The sequence below is a fragment of the Kogia breviceps genome, chromosome 9 (assembly GCF_026419965.1).
Source record: "Kogia breviceps isolate mKogBre1 chromosome 9, mKogBre1 haplotype 1, whole genome shotgun sequence".
In the NCBI taxonomy this organism is placed as follows: Eukaryota; Metazoa; Chordata; class Mammalia; order Artiodactyla; family Physeteridae; genus Kogia; species Kogia breviceps.
Genome location: NC_081318.1, coordinates 84,606,234 through 84,627,788, shown reverse-complemented (window position 1 = coordinate 84,627,788; position 21,555 = coordinate 84,606,234). Strand labels below are relative to the sequence as shown.

Sequence of the window (21,555 nt, the reverse complement as noted above, 5' to 3'; positions counted from 1 at the left end):
CTTTATAACAAAACTGTTTCTTATACCCTTATAGTCATGACTGATTTCTGGCTACTTGTTGAGTCTCCAGCTGAATCATGGACAGGACCAATGATATGACCTGAACTCAGTAATAAGGTACATAGACTTAACCTGGCTATCCCTTATCTCCCTCTAGTAGTAAGTTGTTATAAACTATTTACTAAAATAAAAATACTCTTTACATGTACGTTGGTGATACTCAGAAAATGGTGTGGCAAAGAACATTCAATTTATATGCTTAGCGTTCTAAGGTAAAAAACAGAAATTTGGTACTTGAATGCCAATATGTGATTAAGGAAATAGAATATCATGGAGAGTAATGGATCACAAAATTTAGGGTAAAAATAACAGCAATATCAGGGCAAAAGATAGTATAGGCATCTTGAATATCATTCTAATGTTCTTTATTACTGTCCTGAGATACTTATAATTTTCAAGGAGAATAATGGGAGTTAAAAATAGCAAAGCAAAAAAAAAAGGGGGGGGGGAAGCAAAGGGAACATATGAGCCAAGATAATACAGAGATTAAATTCTACCAACTTCTTTCATAAATCTTTGATATCTCCACAGTCCCTGAATGGATATTTTGGCCAAGAATTGAACTGCTTCTGTGATCAGCAAACATACAGACTTTCTCTTCCTTTTTTTTCCCCATTTAAAAATTATCTCCTATTTCTTGAGTTGGCAGAACTTCAGGCAAATTGATTGCCCATCTATTTTCTGTACACATCCCACACTTTTAAGGACCTCAGAATTTTTCTTAACATTGTGTGACCTACCTAGAAGCCCCTTTTTCCACCTTTTCAACTTGTTCAAATCCTACTCATTTTTCAAAGCTTAACATAATAACTTGCTATCTCTGCATTTCCTTATCTCTCTCTGAGGTCTCAAAGCAAATTAGTTATGCATATCCTATGATTGTAAAACTAGCTACCTATCTTTTACTGTAAAGCAGTTTTTCCAACCACTGATTTAAAATATTTATAGATTAACAATGATAAAGATGGTAAATGTGTCCATTTCAATTTCAATTTTAAAATCAACTTGAAATATAACTGTTTAAAAGAGAAAAAAAAACAGTTTGAGGTATCAAACACTGTCAAACAAATACCCATTCAGTTTATCAAAACTGAACAATGCCAGCTGAAAGGAAGAACTTTAAACTCTATTCAGTTTTAAACTATCATTATTCTTATATTTAAAACTATTTTATAAATCGTTGACTAAAGATATTTTGAGAGACCTAAGGGTATTGAAAACCAGAGATGAAAGTAGAAGTAAGGAAGTTTGTAAATCTGCACATTTGCACCAACACCATCTTTATCAGGTTTGAAAAGTGCATTCAGGCAATTCACATTTCAATAAAGAAGAAAGAGTTGTGTCTGGAAATTCAAGATCAGTAACCAAAGAAAATATATGTGTCACATATATTTAATATTTTACTTGTTAGGTACAAAAGCAAGTCACATCCAAATAGTGTTATTGATGTAGAAGTGTTTTCATAAAGCAGCCTCTAATCTTCTTTCTTATCCCATAATTAAGAAATTAAATAATTAATAGAAATATAAAAAATGGTATGATATAGTTTAAAAGTATGAAATACAAAAAGTCAAATATTAATTAAGGAAACGTTGTTTTTGTCCATATTTGATGACAAAAATTGTTAAATTTCAGGTCACATTTCACTATATATTTGGTACTGAAACACAATACATTAAAACTTTAGTTTATGCATTAACAAATTAAGCTTCTTATTACTTAATTATTTGAAGGTAAAATTTCCTTGTTTAGTAGAAAAAATCAAATTTAGTGTTCTATTATGGCTATATTAAAGTATACACAATCCTTAATAATTTCCTAATATAATTAGAAATCTGACTCTTTATATCATTAAAAATGAATAAAATTTTTTAACATGATAGGCTATAGATATAACTATGAAAATGGTCACAGGTCTGAAAAGGTTTGGAAATGTTAGTTGATAAATAAAAATAATTAAAAACTGAATATAACAAATTAATACTTTACATTCACTTAGAAATATGATATATAAATAAATCAATAGATGAATAAATACATGAATTAGAAGGAGGGAAGAGCAAGATTTGTTAGAGAAGAAATTGATTGTAAAGCCAGACAGACCTGGTTTGAATTTTTAAAACTGCCACTTATGAGCTATAGGTCCTTAGGAAAGATATCCCACCAAAAGTCTTTGAGCACAAGTTAATTATAAAAATAATAGATATGGCAGTTCTAGTAATATACCTACCTATGCAGTAGTCCTTATGCAAAGTTTTTATCCCATTCTTTTCTTGCTCTACTTTGAGTGTAGTTTCAGCCTGCATGTGGTATACACGTGGCTTCAACCTGTGTTGAGATGTTCAGGAGAAAGACACAAATCCTAGAAGTTAGTATTTCTTCCCAGCTTTCTTCTGTGTAATCATCATTTATCCAAATTCAATTGCATTTTTTCCCACTGTTCTTTGATATCATCCATTACTTTCCTAGATGAGATGGAAGACTAAAAGACTAAGACTAGTCTTTTAGTCTTCCATCTCATCTACCTTTCATAATACATTGTACCAAACTTTTAAAAAATTATAAAATTCAATCTAATAAATAATAATCATTCATCTAATTAAGGGAGGGAATTAGATATTATCACCTAGATATTTTTCATAAGCTCAGATAATCTTCTTAATTTTCTCATGCCTAAACCTCAAAGTCAGCAGCACCATTCTAGTTTCTTCTGTTATATTTGGCTGGATAAATCTATGGATTGACCAAGAGATAGAAGTCTCAGTTCTCTCTGTTCTTCTCCATTATTTCCCACAAACATGTCTGAGAATGCTGTTCTAAAAAGAGAAAATGGATTGAAATTACATTTAACTATTGACTATCAAATAACAAAATATATCTATAATGACTGGAATTTTAGGATCAAAAGTTTCATTAGAATAAGAATGTATGTCTTAAAATTATGCAGTATGAGAGACTCTCCTGCTGGCTTTCAAGTAGTCATCTGCCATGTTTTGAGAGGATCACATATAGCTAAGACCTGAAGGCAGCCTCTAGTAACTGTGGACAACACCTAGTCAACAGCGAGCAAGGAAGCAGGAATCTCAGTCCTACAACCACAAGGAACTCACTTTCTCCAGCAAACATATGAGTGTAGAAGATGACCTCAAGCCTCAAATGAGAAAGTAGCCCAGCAGAAACTGTGTGAAACTGTGAGAAGAGAATTCAGCCACTCTATGCTCAAACTACATACAGAACTGTGAGATAATAAATGGGTGTTGCTTTAAGCCACTAAGTTTGTTATGAAGCAATAGAAAATTAATATGATAGGGTTTTTTGTTTTGGTTTGGTTTATTTTTTTTGTTGCATTAATTCCCATTCTTTCTTATATCAAAACAAATAACCTGAAAGCTATTTCTGGGACTAAAGACTTTCCATTCCCCACAGAAATTCTTTCATGGAATTAAGGGTTCCATGTTAAATCTTAAACATTTTAGTTGCAGGTTAATGCCATAAATAAATATATAAAAATAGTTTATTCAACTAGTCAGCAAATATTTCTGGTATGCCTTCTATGTGTTGGGTACTCTTCTAAGCAATGTGGAATATGGCAGTGAACAAGACAGTGAAAATTCCCTGGCCCCAAGGACTTTACACCTTCATATAATATATATGACAGATTTTAAAAACACCAAAGAAATATATGATAAAATCAAGTAGCATAATAAATGCAACAAAGTGGAGTTAGAAGATAGAGTATGATGAGAGATTGCTGTTTTAAATACATTGGACACTAGAGAGATAACATTTGAGCAGAGAAGCTGAATAAAGAGGGGGAACAGAACCAACACACAAATATCTGGGAGAAGAGGGTCTCAGGTCGAGGGAACAGCTGGTGGAAGGCCCAGAGGTAGGATGTATATTGGCATGTTCCAGAAAGGCCAGTATGGTGTGAGCAGAGTGAATGAAGTAGAACAAAGTAAGAGTTAAAGATGGAGGAGAGGTCAATGGCCAACCATATGAGGTCTTTTAGATTCTGAACCTTTGAAGATATTTTCAACTTCTGAACCTTTTGTTAGAACTCTTTGACGACGCTGTCCATTTTAATGTATATCTCTTTTAAAGACCTAGTAATCAAGTTATCTTAAAATTTGGTTCATGAAGAAATTTGATACCTTCTGAAGGACTGCTAAGTTTTCTTTTATGATGAGAGTTTTAAAACACATAACAGTATCCTTGTGGTCATGGCTGCCAGGAGACACCAAGCTTGAGTTAACTAATGTTCCTCAGCTAAGGTTTTGGGGTAAACTCATCTCCACTCCTTCACGATTTTTTAAATTTGTCTCACATCTTCATTAATTTTCTGTTGTTTATTGTTGCTTTAAATACCTTTTGGAAATAGGTATAATACAGAAAAGACCAAATCTGCCAGTCAGAGATCTTTCTGAAACTATGATTCATATGACATCCATTTATTAAACAATTAGTTAGTATTTAGAGACAATGGATTAAATTAAATGAATAAGCCCTCGATTCCATCAAAGAGAAAAATTTGTATGCTAAGTATAATAAAATAAGATTTAAACTTACAGGGAATTAAAGTCTCATATATAACACTATGGGAGGTCAGTTCATGAAGAGCTTTTGTTGGCTAAGGGGAATTGAAGAAGAAATCACAGAGAGGAGGTGCTTAAAAGAAGACTCCTGCTGAATATGATAAGACTCATTATACACTGAACAATACTAAATGGTGTCAGTTACACTGTATACATGATATTATATATATATGTGATGTATTATATATGATATAATATATGTACATATATAATGGCAATTTTCTTGTAGGGTACTTCAAAGTATTTTAAAGAAGTGGTTCCTTTCATCTGCACAAAATAACCACATAGGCCAATAGTAGCACTAACAGTAATTTTTAAACATGAAAGTATCTGTTAATTCCAGTTCAATTTGTCTGGGATGAAGAATGAACGTGTTATGTTTTTTAAAGCTTTCAGTGTCCACACCATGTTAAGGATCATTGAATTTGGAGAGTAACATTTAGGTAGAGAATTGAAAATTCTAGATAGAGGAAATATTTAAAGCAGTGGAAAATGCAAGAAAAAATGCAGAGATTATTTCATTGAAGAATAGACTTCATGCAGGAATAGGAATAATAGTTGAGAAACTTCCGTACTGGTCTAAGGAGTTTAAAGTTCATTCTCTAGGAAATGGGTACTATTAATGTTTTATTTTAAATAAATAAATCATAAAATCAAATTTGGGTTTTAGAAAGATTACCCTGAAAGCAGTGAGAAGGATAAATGAGAGGGGAGTATTTCTGCATGCAGAAAAATCAATCAGGAAACCATGACAATGGTTAAAGGTAAGTGGTGATTGAAACCTGACTTAGGTAGAGGCAGTGAAAATAAAACACAGGAGACAAATGGAAAATATATGGTGAGGTTAGAGTTGTTAGGAATTGGAAGATGATTGGGTGTATGGGGAACAGTTTTAGGCTGGGTAACAGGAGGTATGGTGATGTAATTTTACAGAGATGAAGAACACAGACATAGAGGTAGGAAAGGGGAGATGTGTTTAAGGCAGCAGGGTAGAGATGTGCACGGAAGGTTGACGTGCAGTTATATCACAGTGAGTCAATCAAAACACGGTGTTTAAGAGCTTAAGACCTGGAGCCATGGGGATCTGGGCCCAAATCTGGCTACTCAGAGCACTGTAACAGTGAAGTAAGTTATTTAACTTTACTAAACTTTCATTTAAATGTGTAAAATGGTAAACATTAGTTTTAGATCCAGAATTTTTAAAAAGTGAGTTAATAGAGACACTTTACTAGTGTATAGAGAATTCTCAAAAATGCTAAGTAAATTTACTATTAGGGTAGAATTTAGGGGTAAAAAATAGATTTCAGGATTAACTGTGCAGAGGTGCTAAATCGAGCCCATAGAATAGCATACATTGCCCAGGAAGAGAAGATACAGGAAGAAAAGAGAATGGATAGGACTAAAACATAGAAGATACCTATTTTCAGAATGCAGATAGAGCAAGGGGAACACAAAAATCGAGAGGGAAAGGACAATCAAGAACATGGGTATGAAGAATTTATGCAGAAACAGAGGAATCCTATTTGAAGTATGATCTAAGGGCTGGAAATCTTGGTTCCAGAGCTTTGTTAGTACGTTTTGATTGGTCTCAGTATCCTCCTGCTTAATCTTCCCCTGTCTCTCCCAAAGAAAACAGAGCTACAGTGCACTAGATAGTGTTTTGTACAATTGCTCACCAAAAAAGTACATAAGAACTGTCTGATTATTAGCTGATGATCATGTGATAACATCAAAACAAAATTTCATAAAGAGAAAGTGCTACAACATGTAAGTAATAATTATAAAAAACCAAAGCTCTGTGTCTCATTTAAAAACCAGTGGGACATCTGCTTTGTTGCTACCATAATTTGGCCACCAGCCTGTTGTTTTGTTGTGCTAGAAGAACTTTATGTCCTGTGGATATTATTTGCTCTTGGTCTAGGGGGACTCAAGTTTCCATTAGATTACAAGCTCTATACACAGAGCCAGATGTGTGCAAGACTCTTGCACAATTTCTAAGTCACTTAAAAGTTTTTTGCTTCTAGTATTAGTTTCATTCAGTTTCCTTTGGTCCTTCCTCTGTGAGAATTAATCATCTCCCTGGACTTCCAGTCTCTAAGGTGTCACTTGTGTTGTGACTCTCCCTGCCATAGTCTTGTGAAAGCTTTGTAGGATAACCCAAACAAAAAAGATAAATGGACGTTGCAATAAGCGTTCACTCCTGTTCACGTTGTACTCAGTTCCACTCAGTCACTCATTCATTTATATAATCTGTCATTCAAGAAATGTTGTTTCAGCACCAGCTGAAATATGCCAGTCATTAAGCTAGATGTGTCCTCATATGTTAACTGAAGAATAAGTGTTCATTTTAGAGTGTAGACTAATTTCTAGAATAGCTTCAATTTAAACAGTTTATCAATTATTCTTCTTCCCCTTTCCTCACATACCACAATAGCAAACTCTGTTGATTTTACCTTCTAAATATTTCACAAATCCATGTTTTTGTCAATCATTTTAGGACATTACCATTAAAGTCAGTAATAGTTGCCTTGATGGTTTCCCCACATCCATCCTTACCTCTCTTTAATCCATTAACCATGAAGCTATCAGAGAGCTTGTTTTTAAATGTTTCAGATCCAATCATGTATCTCTCTTGATTAAAATTTTTCAAAGGCTTCCCATTGTTCTTAGGATAAATCCCTACAAAGCCCTGTGACATCTGGTTCTTCCCCAACTCTTCTGCCTCATCTCATATTACTCTTCGCTGTCCTCTCTCATCCAGTCACATGGATGGCAGCCTCCTTAGAGTTGCTGGACCCCTACCTCTGAATGCTTTCGTAATTCTTTGCCACTTAAAAGCAACTCATTTTTATATATTTGTGTGTGTGCGTGTGTGTATGATATATATGATATCCATATAAATATATGTCAGTATTTATATATGGTTGAACTAAATGGTAAATAAAGAGCCAAAGTTAATGCTCTCAAGTATCTTATTGTTTAGACAAGCAGTATTTAAGACATCTTAATATATTATAATAAACTGAGATAAGCAAGGATAAATTTTGAAGGAATTTACACTGTGATAAGCTGAGCGGTCAGAAAGAATTCCCTAATATATCTATATATAGGCTTCCCTGTATAATATGTATATTTATATACATATATTTATAAATAATCAATATCTGCATATATCTATATAGATATATACACACATATAAACAAATGCATACAATATATAGATGTATACATATATGCACGTGTATATACATATATAAATACATACAATGTATATATACATATATGCACACATATATATATACATTCAAATGTATATGTATATTAGGGAAAAGTCTGATCTTTTAGCTTAGCTTATCACAATAAAACTTTCCTTCATTATTTATCCCACTTTATGATAATACATTATGATTTGTGAAATACTGCTTGTCTCCCTTCACTAAACAATAAGATACTGAGAGCACAAACTTTGGCCCTTTATTCACCATTTTTTCTCAAAGGAGTAGCACAATACCACACACATAAACAATCTCAATGTGTTTTGTTGTTGGATAGATGAATGATTAAATGATCAACCATCCACCTTAGAAGGGAAGAATGTTACTTTGGAGCTATAATATTTCATTGCAAATTATATTTTTCATTAATTTTTATTGGAGTATCCTTCACACTGCAAATTGTTGGTAAGGCTTTTACAACTAATGAAGATGACATTGGAAGGGAGAAAAAAAATAAAGATATACAACTGAGCAATAATTTTAGACGTCAAGACAAGAGCACTAATCCATTAGATCATTTTTAATAGTATAGATTTCCATCAATCCTCGTTACTTTTGCTTTTTTAAAAAATCTTTATTTATTTATTTTTGGCTGTGCTGGGTCTTCGTTGCTGCACGTGGGCTTTCTCTAGTTGCCTTGAGTGGGAGGGAGCTCAGCTCGGTGCTCTGTGGTGACCTAGATGTGTGGGTTGGGGGCAGGGGGCTGCAAGGGAGGTCCAAGAGGGAGTGGATATATGTATGCATATAGCTTATTCACTTTGTTGTACAGCAGAAACTAAACACAATATTGTAAAGCAACTATACCCCAATTTTTTTAAAAAAAGTCTTTTCCCCAGCTTTTCTGCAAGAAAATGGTCCTTACAAAGAATGTCTGAGTGAAATTATTTATTCCATGCTAACATGGGAAAGCAAACAGACAAACAGAAAAGCCTAGAAAGAAGGGTGTGTTAGTAGAATCAGTGAAAAATTAGTCCTCAAAATGTCTTTCAGATCCTAAATATATACTTTATGGAAGCTGATGATAATCCAAGGGTGTTTTTCAAATGTGTTTTTCCTGAAAACAAGTTAGCAAGGTTCACATGTTAAAGTATATTGGTGAATATTCTCATTGTTTTCAAGTGTGTACAGGGGTTTATGCCAAAATCTCCTAAGGCCACAACCATTCCTTCCCTGTTATGTTACAGAGCCAGGGACTCAAGAACAGATTGCTGTTAACACTTATACAGTGGACAGGAATATAAACAAAGGGGTGAATCTCTGATTTAAAACTTGAAGTTTTCTGAAAGGAATTTTTTTTTTTTTTTGGACTGCGTTGTGTCTTCGTTGCCGTGCGCGGGCTTTCTCTAGTTGCGGCGAGCGGGGGCTACTCTTCATTGTGGTGCGCGGGCTGCTCATTGTGGTGCCTTCTCTTTGTTGCAGAGCATGGGCTCTAGGCACATGAGCTTCAGTAGTTGTGGCACGCGGGCTCCGTAGTTGTGCATCGCGGGCTCTAGAGCACAGGCTTAGCAGTTGTGGCGCACAGGTTTAGTTGCTCCATGGCATGTGGGATCTTCCCGGACCAGGGCTCGAACCCGTGTGCCGTACCTTGGCAGGCGAATTCTTAACCACTGCGCCATGAGGGAAGTCCTGAAGGGAATTTTTTAAAAGCATCATATTATTAATTGAAAAGGCCTAAACATGTTCAGCAGGACATAGTACTTAGGGATGAAGTCATTGCCGTAAATAGTATTTGATGAAGCACCCTGGATCGTGCTGGTCGGATGGAGAAGAGACATCTGAAAGAGAGATGGCACCCTGAGGGCGTCAGGGAAACAGGATCTGGTGGGTGGGGCACTAGGAAGGACAGAAAATATGATTGTGGCTACTGCCACTGTAACCATGATGCTATGTGTATGGATGGATTAATTTGATTGCTGTTCTGAGAGAAAAGTTTCACATAGAAATGGGAGATTTCTCAATAATGTCTTGTAAAGAACATACTATCAACAGCTGGCAAAAGCTGCTGTTAGCAGCAGGACTTTTGGTTCAACTTTCATGCCTTACAGTTTATGGCACTCATTGTGCAACAAAAACCCGGAAAGTCTTTGATTTTGCCTAGTTTAATACTTTAAGTTCATAAACACTTGAAAGGCAACCAATTTGGGGTGAAAAAGTCCTAGGTTTAATTAACATCCTGTGATGAAACGTTTAATTTTGAAGATAGTTGTTGAAGAATGACGATTCTTTCATTGAAGAGAGTCAGAGGTCTTGTTGGAGTTAGTTACCCCAGAGCCCAGTTATACTTTAGCTCAATCCACCACTATTCTTCCCTTCCCCTCACCACCCACCCTTCAGAAGTCCATGCCAGAAGGGAGTAAAAAATTTAATGATAATGAATATATAACTCATAGAAAGGAAATTCCACATTTCCTCTTCTTATTTATAGGACATAATCCTTATTCAAAGATAATGGTGTGTCGGGTGTGGCCATGCTATGATACTTATTGTGATTCATAGAAAGTATGTGTGATCCTGAGTTTGCTGAATTTGTGGTTTGTCCTTTGACCTCTTTGATAAAACATTTTGTTTAACAAGTTCCTAGTTCAAGTAATAGAAAAACTTTTTATACATATAGAACATTTTTTTTTCCTATAAAGAAAAGGGTTACGTTCTATGATAGATGAGAACCTGGCCTTCCCTCTCATGACAAAATCTCTCTGATCTCCTGACCTCACCAGCTGACTCCTTGCCACCTGGATGTCACTCCCCTATGCCAGTTATCCAACCTCCGACTGCCAAACATGATATTAATGGCTGAGAAGGGGCCATGAGACTGACTCTCAAGGCTCTGATAGGTCAAACTCTGTTTATGCAAACTCACAAGGATAAGTTGAAAAAAGTAAATGCAAGAGACGAGAAATATCTCTGGTTGTAAGGTTGTGCCTTACAGATCTTCTATCTTTTCCTTGTGTTAGGGACATAATGCTTCCGGGGATTTCCTGGTGTCATAGCAATACTCCATAGGGACCATTTCTGTACTTTTCCTAACTTTGAAAAGAATTAAAGCAGCCTTGGCATTCATTACTCATAGGATGGTTAATCTGACACAGATAATGTGTGGATGAAATTCACTTTTAACCCGTAACTATATTTTAGGGTGGAAAAGAAACACGCTTTCAGTCAAAACTGTATGAGTTAGACTCTCATATGAACTACTTATTAACCATGTGTCCATTGTCAATATTTATCCTTTTGAGTTTGTTTTCTTTTCTGTAAACATTTGGACCTAAAAATACTAACTTGATTTGAAAAGATATTTGGGGATTAGGAAAAGAGAATGAGATTATACAATATCTAATTTAGCAAAGTGCCAAGCATGTAGACAGTGCTCAGTGCATGGGATCTATTATCAGGATATGAAAATACCAGGTTTGGTAATTTGAAAAAAGTCATTCTCTTTCCTGGGATGATAGATAGTACAGTAGGTAAGATCAGTTCATTTAGAAAGTGGTAACTCCAAAATCCATCATTTTTCTCTAATGCCATTCTGTAAAGACAATATTAACTGAAAATAATTAATACCTCAAAATCTTAGGAAAACAGCATGACTTTTCTAGTTTCTCTAGTCACTTTGTTCTAATATATTATTATAGATCCTTAATGTATGAATCCCAGGAAGTGACTTATTGTTAGAAATGTTGCCTTTATAGCTTCAGGGTAATAACTTTAATCATAGAGTCTGAGGCTGAGGGTAGAGCCTTATTCATATGCTTACCAACAGGACTAAGCAAAATTCAATTTAAATCTACTACATTATGCACCTATACCAAAAGATTAACTTAAAATGAAGCACGCTGGCAATGCATGACACTTTCTGCCTTGTTAATTGTAGCAAACCAAAATGGACCAAATTACTACCTAAATCATGTAGGATAAAAAATACTAGAAAGCTTACCAAATAGATACTCATGTTTCAAGGACCCATCTGCAAAATTTCCCCCCAAAAGTTTGTTGAATAAATATTTACTATTCACTATTATGTTTCTTTCATACTTAAGCAAGGAAAATTCAAACCTGTCTCTATACTATCACAACAAATGCTAATCATAGAGGGAAGCAAATTGATTGTTTAAGATTGATGATCTGAATTCCCATGTTTCATAAGCAAAGCAGCTATCTGTTAAGGGGCATAACAGGTTTTAAAAGGAAAAGGATTAAGGGTTTTATTTTCCTCACCTGAGGCACAAAATGAGTGAGGTTTTTTTCAAGTTAATTTTCATTTCATCTGGCTCAGGTGTCAGGGATCTATATTTATCTCGGTTTAGGCATGCTCCGAAGCACTGGAAGTCTCAGGATGTCAATGGCTTTCACATGTCAGGATAACCTTAAAGACAGAGGAATGGTCAAACCCTGAGCCTCATTTCTGAGTTCTCAGCTGCTGTGCTGTGGAAATCATGTGTTTATTTTCTGCGTCTCCTCCTACAACAGTCACTCTGAAGCCAGTTTTAAGATCCTTCATCTGGGCAAGCAAGCTCCTCTAGAAGTTGGTGAGCACAATTATTTGTTTAGGGGTGTGGCTATAAATGTCTTTGTAGTTGATGGACTATCATCTAGTAAATATTAGTAACTGTTATTTCTAACTCCTTAAGAAGATAAATATTAACTGGTATAATAATTTAGTTTATGATGCTTCTTATAACAGTTATAAACTTTCAACTAAATGGACAGACTTAACACAAATTTTTCATTTCCACTAGTCTCTCAGTTCATCCTATGAAATTTCCATTTGCATATTTTCATACCTTTTATTTAGAAAGTATCAGAAACTTGAACTAATTATTTTAAAAAGTACAATTTTAGTGGAAATTTTTCTTCCTTCAGATTCTCTTAGTTGATCTGGAATGTCCTAATCTAAACTGATTTCTTATTTTATTTAAATTTCTGTGCATCTTCTTTTAAAAATGTTACTCTTTTGAAAAGGATGCTCTAAAATTCTGACCAATTCAACTTTTTGCCTCCAAACTAGAAAAACATTTTTTAAGTGAGACTAGAAGTTGAATGACCTGTGTTCATGGGAGCTAAAAATGTTTTTTGGTGTGTTGTCAAGACTGATAATTTAAAACACTCAATCCTCTTTACAAACTGACTGCTAGAAGGAAAAAAACTCATTCCATACATAAACGTATTGATTACTAGTGATCATAGAAATTGTATTGACTGTGGGCACCAGATATTTGAGGGGAGGGGATTTTGTTACATAGCAGAATTTTTGTTGCATGGTATGTTTCATACAATGGCTATATAAGACCAGAAAACACTTCAAAGAATGATAGAGTAATGACTTACTCAGACAGGAAACTTAAGGATATACTCATTTAGAGACAAAATTAAGTGCTGATACAAAAAAAATCAGTTCCCTCTGACTCTCTAGGCTATGCTACAAAGTCTGAGAATGAATTGGACAGGTTTCTTTACCTTTAAAGCAGGTCATTTCCTTTCATTCTTTGGCGAATGGTTTCTTGGAGCTGTGCTGAATTCAGGGGAAAGCATTCTAGACTGATACTTACAAAAGTATTAACTTCTGGTTCGCTTCCTGTGAGAGAATTCAGAACTCAGGTAGGATCAGGATCAGATGAAGAGAAAAAGGCAGCCTGTCTTGTTCTCAGGTATACCTGACGAAGTAATAGAAGTGTGATTTGTGAGGCAATATATGAGACTCCTGCAATCCCGACAAGGGGAAAGGAGAGAGATTTTCAGATGACGTACAACACAAACTAATTATTTGGAATCGGATCATTTTGTAAAGGACAATCAGGACTTTGCAATAAACTGTTCTGAAAGTTTCAGAAAGAAAACAAACACCTGAGGATAATAAAACGATTTTCACCTGGGAAAAGAAGGTTAGCTCCTGAACTCAGAAGAATCATCGTTAGGAAAAAAAAGAAAAAAAGAAAAGAAAAAGGAAAAAGCAAAAGGCTTTAAAGTGCTAACAGATCAGTGGCAAAGACCATGTAAGACTGCAGAGTGGACCAGTCAAATGGAAGAATATGTTTTTCTTGGAGCGAAAAAATACATAGTAATATATTGCTGTTGATGTGACTAAGGCTAGTTTTGCTTTTAGCACCGATTGCTGATTGAGATTACTAATTAAGGAATTTAATAGTCTTAGTATTTAAAAATGAAGCTTCACATTTGAATTCTTTGAAAAAAATTCATAAAATTTTGAAATGAAAAAGAAATGCTTTAAAATGAAAAGTGTTTTTTATTAGTCAGTTGTTTATATGTTTTTGAAGCTTTTGGGTGAAAATTGAAAAGTGTGTCACCACTTTACTACAACCTAAAAGATCTGGAGTAAGAAGCAGGCAGGGTGGTACTGGTGGAGGAGTGATGCTATTTCCATATCAGGTTCCTGGAATCAGAAATAATGCCTAATCCAAAATGATTCTCTCAATCACAAACAATGAATTGTCAGGAAAAGGAAATAGTCTAAAGCTAGCTTAAGTGCACAGGGACTAAAAAAAGAAATACAGTTTAGTAAATAGTTTTACTGTTTCATGTGTTTTATGTTGAAGTATAGATATTGGCTAAGCCACTGGAAATTTTTTCCATTACAATGGGCAGTTAGTAGGTATGCCAGTGATTCCACAATGAACTTTCTAGCCATTTCTATATGGAAAAGGGTAAGGTGAATTCTGCTTTGTGTCTTCTGACAAATTTAGTCGTGTAGAGAATAAATAACACTTTTAAATCGGTGCTTGATAGTACACTGTTAATAGTTTAAGATGTTTTGAAATATACCCAGAGACCTTTGTCACACAAACACTAGCATCTGAAGGAGGAAATGACAGAAAATTGGCAAACATTCTGGAGGGGACATAGCAGACAGCTTGGCTACAGTCACCAAGGTCTCCAGAGTGTGCTCAAATAGAAAAGCATTGTTCACCCTTCAGTGTTTGTGAAGTTTAAAAGTGGAATCAGAACAGTTTTAAAAATGATAAGTTTGATCTCTTAATGTTTTTTTTTTCTCATTAAATCTTTCAAACTTAAATCTTACATTTCTCCCACTTTAATTTTTAGGAAATCAAAAGGGATATTAGTAGTCATGAGAATGCAGTCTTACTGAAATTCATTTGGAGGCTCACTTTGTTCTATGTGGAACTTCATTATTACTCTATTTGAAATGTAACAGATGCTATTGTAAGGGGTCTTTCTTGTGCCTCACTCTAGGAAGCTTTAGAAATAAAGTAATAAAAGGTTATTCAGTACAGTGGGCCCAAAGCATGGACCCTAAACACGTCTTCTCAGAGCAGGCATACATTTTAATAAGTGGGATCTTTTCTACAAGTATTCTTACTTTAAGACAGAACCTTAAAACAGCAAAAAGCTATTTTGGTTGAATAGATAATGGAGTCACTATCTTTCAGATACACTTATTCACTGATGCATTTGTTGAAAAATATTTATGAGCACTTACTGTGTGTCAGACAATGTTGTATGCTACAGAGAACATTTTTAGAAACCTTATTGTGCTGGACATTTATAAGGATCCAGGATCTTTTTGTCAGGTGGTGGTTCTACATTTTGTTTATATGGAATGAAACTTTTTGATGAAAATTAAAAAAGAAAAAGTTAAGTTAGTAAATGATGAAGACATAAGTTGAATTCTGTGGATACTTTCCCAGCACTGCCCACAAACAGACCCCTTAAGCAGCGGTCAGTCTCCTGAAGAAAACAGGCCAAACAAGTGACTTAAAAATAATGCTGTATGTACAGGAAGAGTAGAAGGAACATACCGGGCAGAGTTCGCTTCTTGCCATTGCCTTTCCAAATGCATAATCGACTCTTAAAATTCTAAGTAACTAACATACAGCACATGGAAATAACTCCAGAAAAAAATAACTGCGCTGTGCACTATGGTTTCATAGCTTCCTAAATTTATTTCTGGTTGAACTATTTTTGTCTGAAATGGGGAACATTTTTAATCTAAATTGTAGCTGAGTCTCTTGGTTAGGGGGAAGACCTCTAGTCTGCATGGAAACCTCTAGTTGATATGAGCCCCATCCTTTAAAGAACTGTTTGGTCAAAGGTCACATCCAGGCAGAGTGGTAGACAGGCAATTCCAATGCAAGAGAACATGAGCTGTGATAAGGGCAATGCTCAGTGATAAGGGCTCTGTTTACAGAACTTTGCTACTAGGTAGAGTCTACACTTCCTGCTGTGCTGTAAGCTCCATGAAGGCAGGAGTCATTTGTAACTTAGTATCAGCAATATCCAATGCCGGACACATAATAAGCACTCAACAGACAGATTGCATCCATTTATTCAAAAATAGGTCTAAATCTTTTTTCAATTAATTTTTATTGGTGTATAGTTGCTTTAACAATGTCGTGTTAGTTTCTGCTGTACAGCAAAGTGAATCAGTTGTATGTATACATATAGTCATTCTTTTTCAGATTTCCTTCCCATTTAGGTCCCCAGAGATCATTGAGTATGGTTCCCTCTGTTAAACAGTAGGTTCTCATTAGTTATCTATTTTATACATAGTAGTGTCTATATGTCAACTAGGTCTAAACTTTTTCTAACCCAAAATGTTCACCTTCCAGTGAGGTCTATGAATAGAATTTAAGAATTTTTAGTCACTTAAAATAATTTAAAATCTTTCTTTTTTTACCCATCTCTTATGCTTAGCACTTTTAAAAATATCCAAATTGACATAAATCTCTACTATAAAGTAATATATAGATGTGTGCAGTTTTGTGAGTGAGAAATTCTCAGGTAGGTAGTTTCATGGACGATCACCATCGCTAGCACCAACCCTGCCTTTCCCAGAATGTATGTTTGTTTTTTTTTTTAATTGGTGGAGGGGGGTGTATAGGGCAGTCATCTATTAAAATGATAGGGCAGGGCTTCCCTGGTGGCGCAGTGGTTGAGAGTCCGCCTGCCAGTGCAGGGGGCACGGGTTCGTGCCCCGGTCCGGGAAGATCCCACATGCTGTGGAGCGTCTAGGCCCGTGAGCCATGGCTGCTGAGCCTCTGCGTCCGGAGTCTGTGCTCCGCAACGGGAGAGGCCACAACAGTGAGAGGCCTGTGTACCACAAAAAAAAAAGATAGAGCAGATCATCTATTAAAGTTAATTATAAAATTTAACAGAGAAACATTCTATATTTCATATTATACTAAGTATGTAAACTCACAGACAGGGATAACTTCTCAGTGACTCATGTCTATGAAGCTCATTCATCTCAGCTAATGCCACCGCAGCTTCAGTCCTTTTCCCCAATCTACATGGAAAGCCTAGATGCGCTTGCTTGTGTGTTCAGTCTCTTAGATGTCTTCACTACATGTACCAAGTTTCTGGATAAAGCCAGAGAAAAGCTCTTTGCTCAGTTGTTCCACTCTGGGTCCAATGGTCATCTTTAAGATTTGCTAACAGGAAACGAATAGATTTTGATTTCTCCACTTCTTACTTGTTGGGAAACCGCAGTATGTATAGTAGTTGTTCTTTGCTAGCCTGATCACACATACCTCCAAAACCCTCCCTTGGGGTGGATGTAGAAGCCAGTGGGTAGTAGAGATGCAGACATCATTATCTGTTCTCTTCCTCAATTCATTGGTCAGAGTTCCTTCCAGACCTCGTTGAGAGTTTCTTTGCCTCTAGTTAGCCAAACTTCTGTGTTTTGCATTCTTATACTGCAGTCCTATTATAGTATTTCAGCAAAATTCTATGTTTTACCAGACGAAGTCAGGAAAAACAGGATTAGGCAAGGAAAAAAGTAAATTCTAATATTGAGAGGCAAGCAGAAAGGAAGCTTACTATAATGACTCCCACTATCTTCTCTACCCCATTAATATTCCTCCTGAGTACGAAAGATGCCATTTTGTTTTCTCTCTCACACTTCCATGCAGAACTCTGTACATAGTAACAGCAAGAGCATTTCTGAAGCTGCAATCCTGTAGAATAAAGAAAAGCAACTGAAACCATCTGAATGGGCTTTTGTGAGAAGAAAACTTGGTTAATAATTATTTACCATGGCAGAGCAGCAGCTATGAAGCTTGGCTTTTGTCTGCGGCTTAAGGCTAAAAGTCACCTTTTAGCAGGTCTCCCAGTGTTCACATTTGTTCATGGCAAAAGCTGCAAACATTGGAAGTGGGAATAGTTCTTGGCACAGTCTTAAACCAAGATCCACTCATTTTTATAAGTGAGGACTCTGAGGCCCATAGCAGTGAAGTGAGCTTTTATGTCCTGGCCTAGCCATTGGATTGTCATTCTCGTTTTCCTTTCTGCGGTTTTTCTAGTTTCCCCCTTCCCATCAACACCAACATTTAGTTTTTATGGTTTCAACGTATAACCTAGATGTTAAAGAGACCCAAATCTACTTTTCATGACCCCAGTCTCTTCCCTGGGCTTTATTTATTTATTTTGTTTGTTTGTTTTTTGCGGTACGCGGGCCTCTCCCTGTTGTGGCCTCCCCCGCTGTGGAGCACAGGCTCCGGACGCGCAGGCTCAGGGGCCCAGACGCTCCGCAGCATGTGGAATCCTCCCGGACCGGGGCACGAACCCGTGTCCCCTGCATCGGCAGGCGGACTCTCAACCACTGCACCACCAGGGAAGCCCTTCCCTGGGCTTTAGACTCATCCATTTATGTGCCTGCTGGTCAAGTTGTAGACATGGATGCCCTACTTTTGAGCTGAAAGTATCTAACCTCTTTCAACACATAACCTTGTTACTCTGTTCTGATTCATGATGTGCATTTTATACTCAAAATTAAATTGTAAACAAACCCAAGAGTGGTATGTTTCTTACTCTGCTTGAATCTCTTATAATGTTCAGTAAAATATGTGCACATGCATGTACTCTGCAAATACTTTTAAACAAATAGGATGGATTAAATTATAAGAGCTAATTATAACCTACTGGTGGGCTCAGGGCACTCTGATAATAATTATGCAAAATGCCTAGTATTTAATGAGAGGCAGTGTAAATTATTGGTTGAGATGCACTCGCAGCTAGATTGAAAAGGTTTGAAACGTGGGATCTGCCACTTTCCAGCTCTGTGACCTTGGGCAAAATAGTAAACCTCTTTGTGTCTCTGCTTCCTTGTCTGTTAAGAATAATAGAAGTACCATCTTCATGGGTCAGTAGTTCAAAATAAACAAGTGACTATACGTAAAATACTTACACAAGTGCCTTGCACAAGTGCTATAGAAGGGTTAACTATTATTATTTAATTCTCAAAATAATTTTAAATAGGCAGTGTTACCCTCACATAAGACTGAGTAAACAGACTCACAGAGACTGAAATACTGGCCCAGGGTCCTGCAGCTAGTTTGTGAAAATGCTAGATAGAACTATCCTCTCCCCCCACCCAAATCTCTTATTTCCTCTCCATTCTTTCCTTTTATCTTGTTACTCTGAGCCTGAAACCTAGAATCCATTTTTGATTTTTTACCTCTCTACCTAGCTCATTACTCACCAAAGCTTAGCTGTTCATGCTACTTTCTAAATATCTCCGCATCTCTACTAAATATCTCTGAAATCTTTCCCAATGTCTTCTTCCTCAACCACTGCATGAATTCAGACCATATCATTTCCTACCTAGATTATTTCAAAAGACTTTCTCATGCCTTAGCTCCAATCTCTTCTCCATGTTACACCACAGCCGTCTTCCTAAATCCAAATTTTATCATATACTCCTTCCCTAAAATGCCTAAGTGATTCTATATTGCTTCCAAGAGAAATTCCTGAGAGAATGAATTCCTAGGTGTTCAAGAACAACCCTCAGTGGTATATTATGCATTATGTTAGGGTTTCATGATGTCATTTGTGCCCACCACTCCAATGTCCTTTCTTGTCTTTTCCAAAACTAGTACACTGAACCAAAGCCATACCAAACTATTTATATTTCCGTAGTTTTACGTTTTCTTATGCATCTGTAGTTTGGGGGTATGCCTTTGATCCCTTTGCTGTCCTTTCACATCCTTCCATGACCCACCATTCTTCTCTGAACCTGGGTGTAGGTGTCACAATGTATTATAATTGTAATTGTCTGTTTACAAATCTGTCTTCCTAGGCATGTTGTGAGCTACTCACACGAAAATATATCAGGTTTTTGTTTTGTTGATTCTCTCATTTTATCCCAATGAAAAGTCCAGGCTAAGAATGCTTAAGGAATTTATTTTATTTTACTTTCGCAAGGGCAACCAGTTAATGAAACACGTGTGAGTGTCATTGGAGGAATAAAAGCATAAATAAATGAAAAGCAAAGTTAATGATTCAAACCGTTCTAGGAAAGTAGTTTCAAAAGTAATCTGAAATTTTCAAAAATGCAAAAGAGTTTGATAGGGGAAATGATACAATATGAGAACCAGTAAAGATCATTGCAAAAAGACTGCAGACAGAATTTGCTTATTTTCTGGATTGTGATCTGGCTGTGAAGGGAGCCAGATCAGAAGTTCGTTCAGGTTGCAGGCGTGACTGCCTGGCAGGTGCTTGCCATGTAGGCAAGAGGTTGAGGGCAAGATAAGATTAGGGAAGGACATGTACTATGATGGGTAAGCCAAGTTTAGAGTCTGGTCTGGTTTTAAATTCTTCCTTCTCTTGGAAAATAAGGACTAGCAAGTGAGTGCTGGAAACTAGAGAGTAAGAAGCATTATCTCATGGCACTCAGCTCAGTTTTAACAGTTGTTTAAATCAGATTAGATTTTAGCACAGTAGATCTCAAAAAATTGGTGTGCATGAAAATAACCAAGAATGCTGCATGATCAGGCCACACAAGATGGCCGTTCTCTTGCTCTCTGTCCATCCACTGCTCAACCAGTCCCTGACCACCTACATCCTGCTCACATGACTGACCTTCCCTGTTAATCATCGAGTCTAATCAATAAATGCCTACAGGGCTTCCCTGGTGGCGCAGTGGTTGAGAGTCCGCCTGCCGATGCAGGGGATACGGGTTCGTTTCCTGGTCTGGGAAGATCCCACATGCCGCGGAGCGGCTGGGCCCGTGAGCCATGGCCGCTGCGCCTGCGCGCCCGGAGCCTGTGCTCCGCAACGGGAGAGGCCACAACAGTGAGAGGCCCGCGTACTGCAAAAAAAATAAAAAATAAAAAAATAAATAGGAAAAAAAAAAAAAAAAACCCTACAAACTTGTCCCACGCCCCAGCTAGTGATTGTTCTAATCTGTAGATCAGAACATCTCCATCAAGATAGCTTATCAAAGGTGGAAGTGAAGGATGTGCTCCCCTGCTGGTTTCCGTGGTAACCAATGACCCAACCTGATGTCAGCTGGTAACCTCCCTCTCCGCGCCACCCCCGCACCCAGCAAAGACTGCTGCCCTGTCCTGCTCACTGTCTGCCGCACTGTCACTCCAGGACCTTACTTCAGACGTGTAAGGTCCCTCATCCATTGAACCACTGATGTCTCTGTCACTGAATCCAGGCTGTTTCTTCAGTCTTGAGGCTGGGCAAGCACAGGGCTTGCAGGCCTGTGGGGTGATGCCCAGCAGTGCTTAACTCAGTACTCACAGTGCCTGCTTTTAAGAAACTCGTTGTTGTTATAATTATCTTCATATTCATTGTCATCATTACTCTTTTTTTTTTCTTTGTGGTACGCGGGCCTCTCACCATTGTGGCCTCTCCCGTTGCGGAGC

The 21,555-nt window shown here is 36.6% G+C and overlaps 1 protein-coding gene and 1 long non-coding RNA gene across 14 annotated transcripts in view; one reads left to right on the top strand and one right to left on the bottom strand.

Annotated features, from left to right (window-relative positions):
- The window catches only part of LOC131762898 (platelet glycoprotein 4), a 199,966-nt gene that overhangs the window by 117,744 nt on the left and 60,667 nt on the right, over nucleotides 1-21,555 (top strand). For 4 of the 13 annotated variants that reach the window (XM_067042744.1, XM_067042731.1, XM_067042734.1 and 1 more), the window contains exon 1: nucleotides 12,251-12,456. The exons of 2 other annotated variants lie outside the window; for them this stretch is intronic. The gene's annotated coding sequence lies outside the window, so the exon portion shown is untranslated. Of the gene's footprint in view, nucleotides 1-12,216; nucleotides 12,457-21,555 lie in introns of those variants that run through there. 7 more of the 13 variants (XM_067042746.1, XM_059074755.2, XM_067042745.1 and 4 more) reach the window with 5 other exon arrangements.
- LOC136794865 (uncharacterized) lies at nucleotides 8,376-13,466 on the bottom strand. The gene is made up of 3 exons (XR_010842275.1): nucleotides 13,385-13,466; nucleotides 12,146-12,293; nucleotides 8,376-9,705 (listed from the first exon to the last, which is right to left on the bottom strand). It is a non-coding gene; the product is annotated as an uncharacterized lncRNA (long non-coding RNA).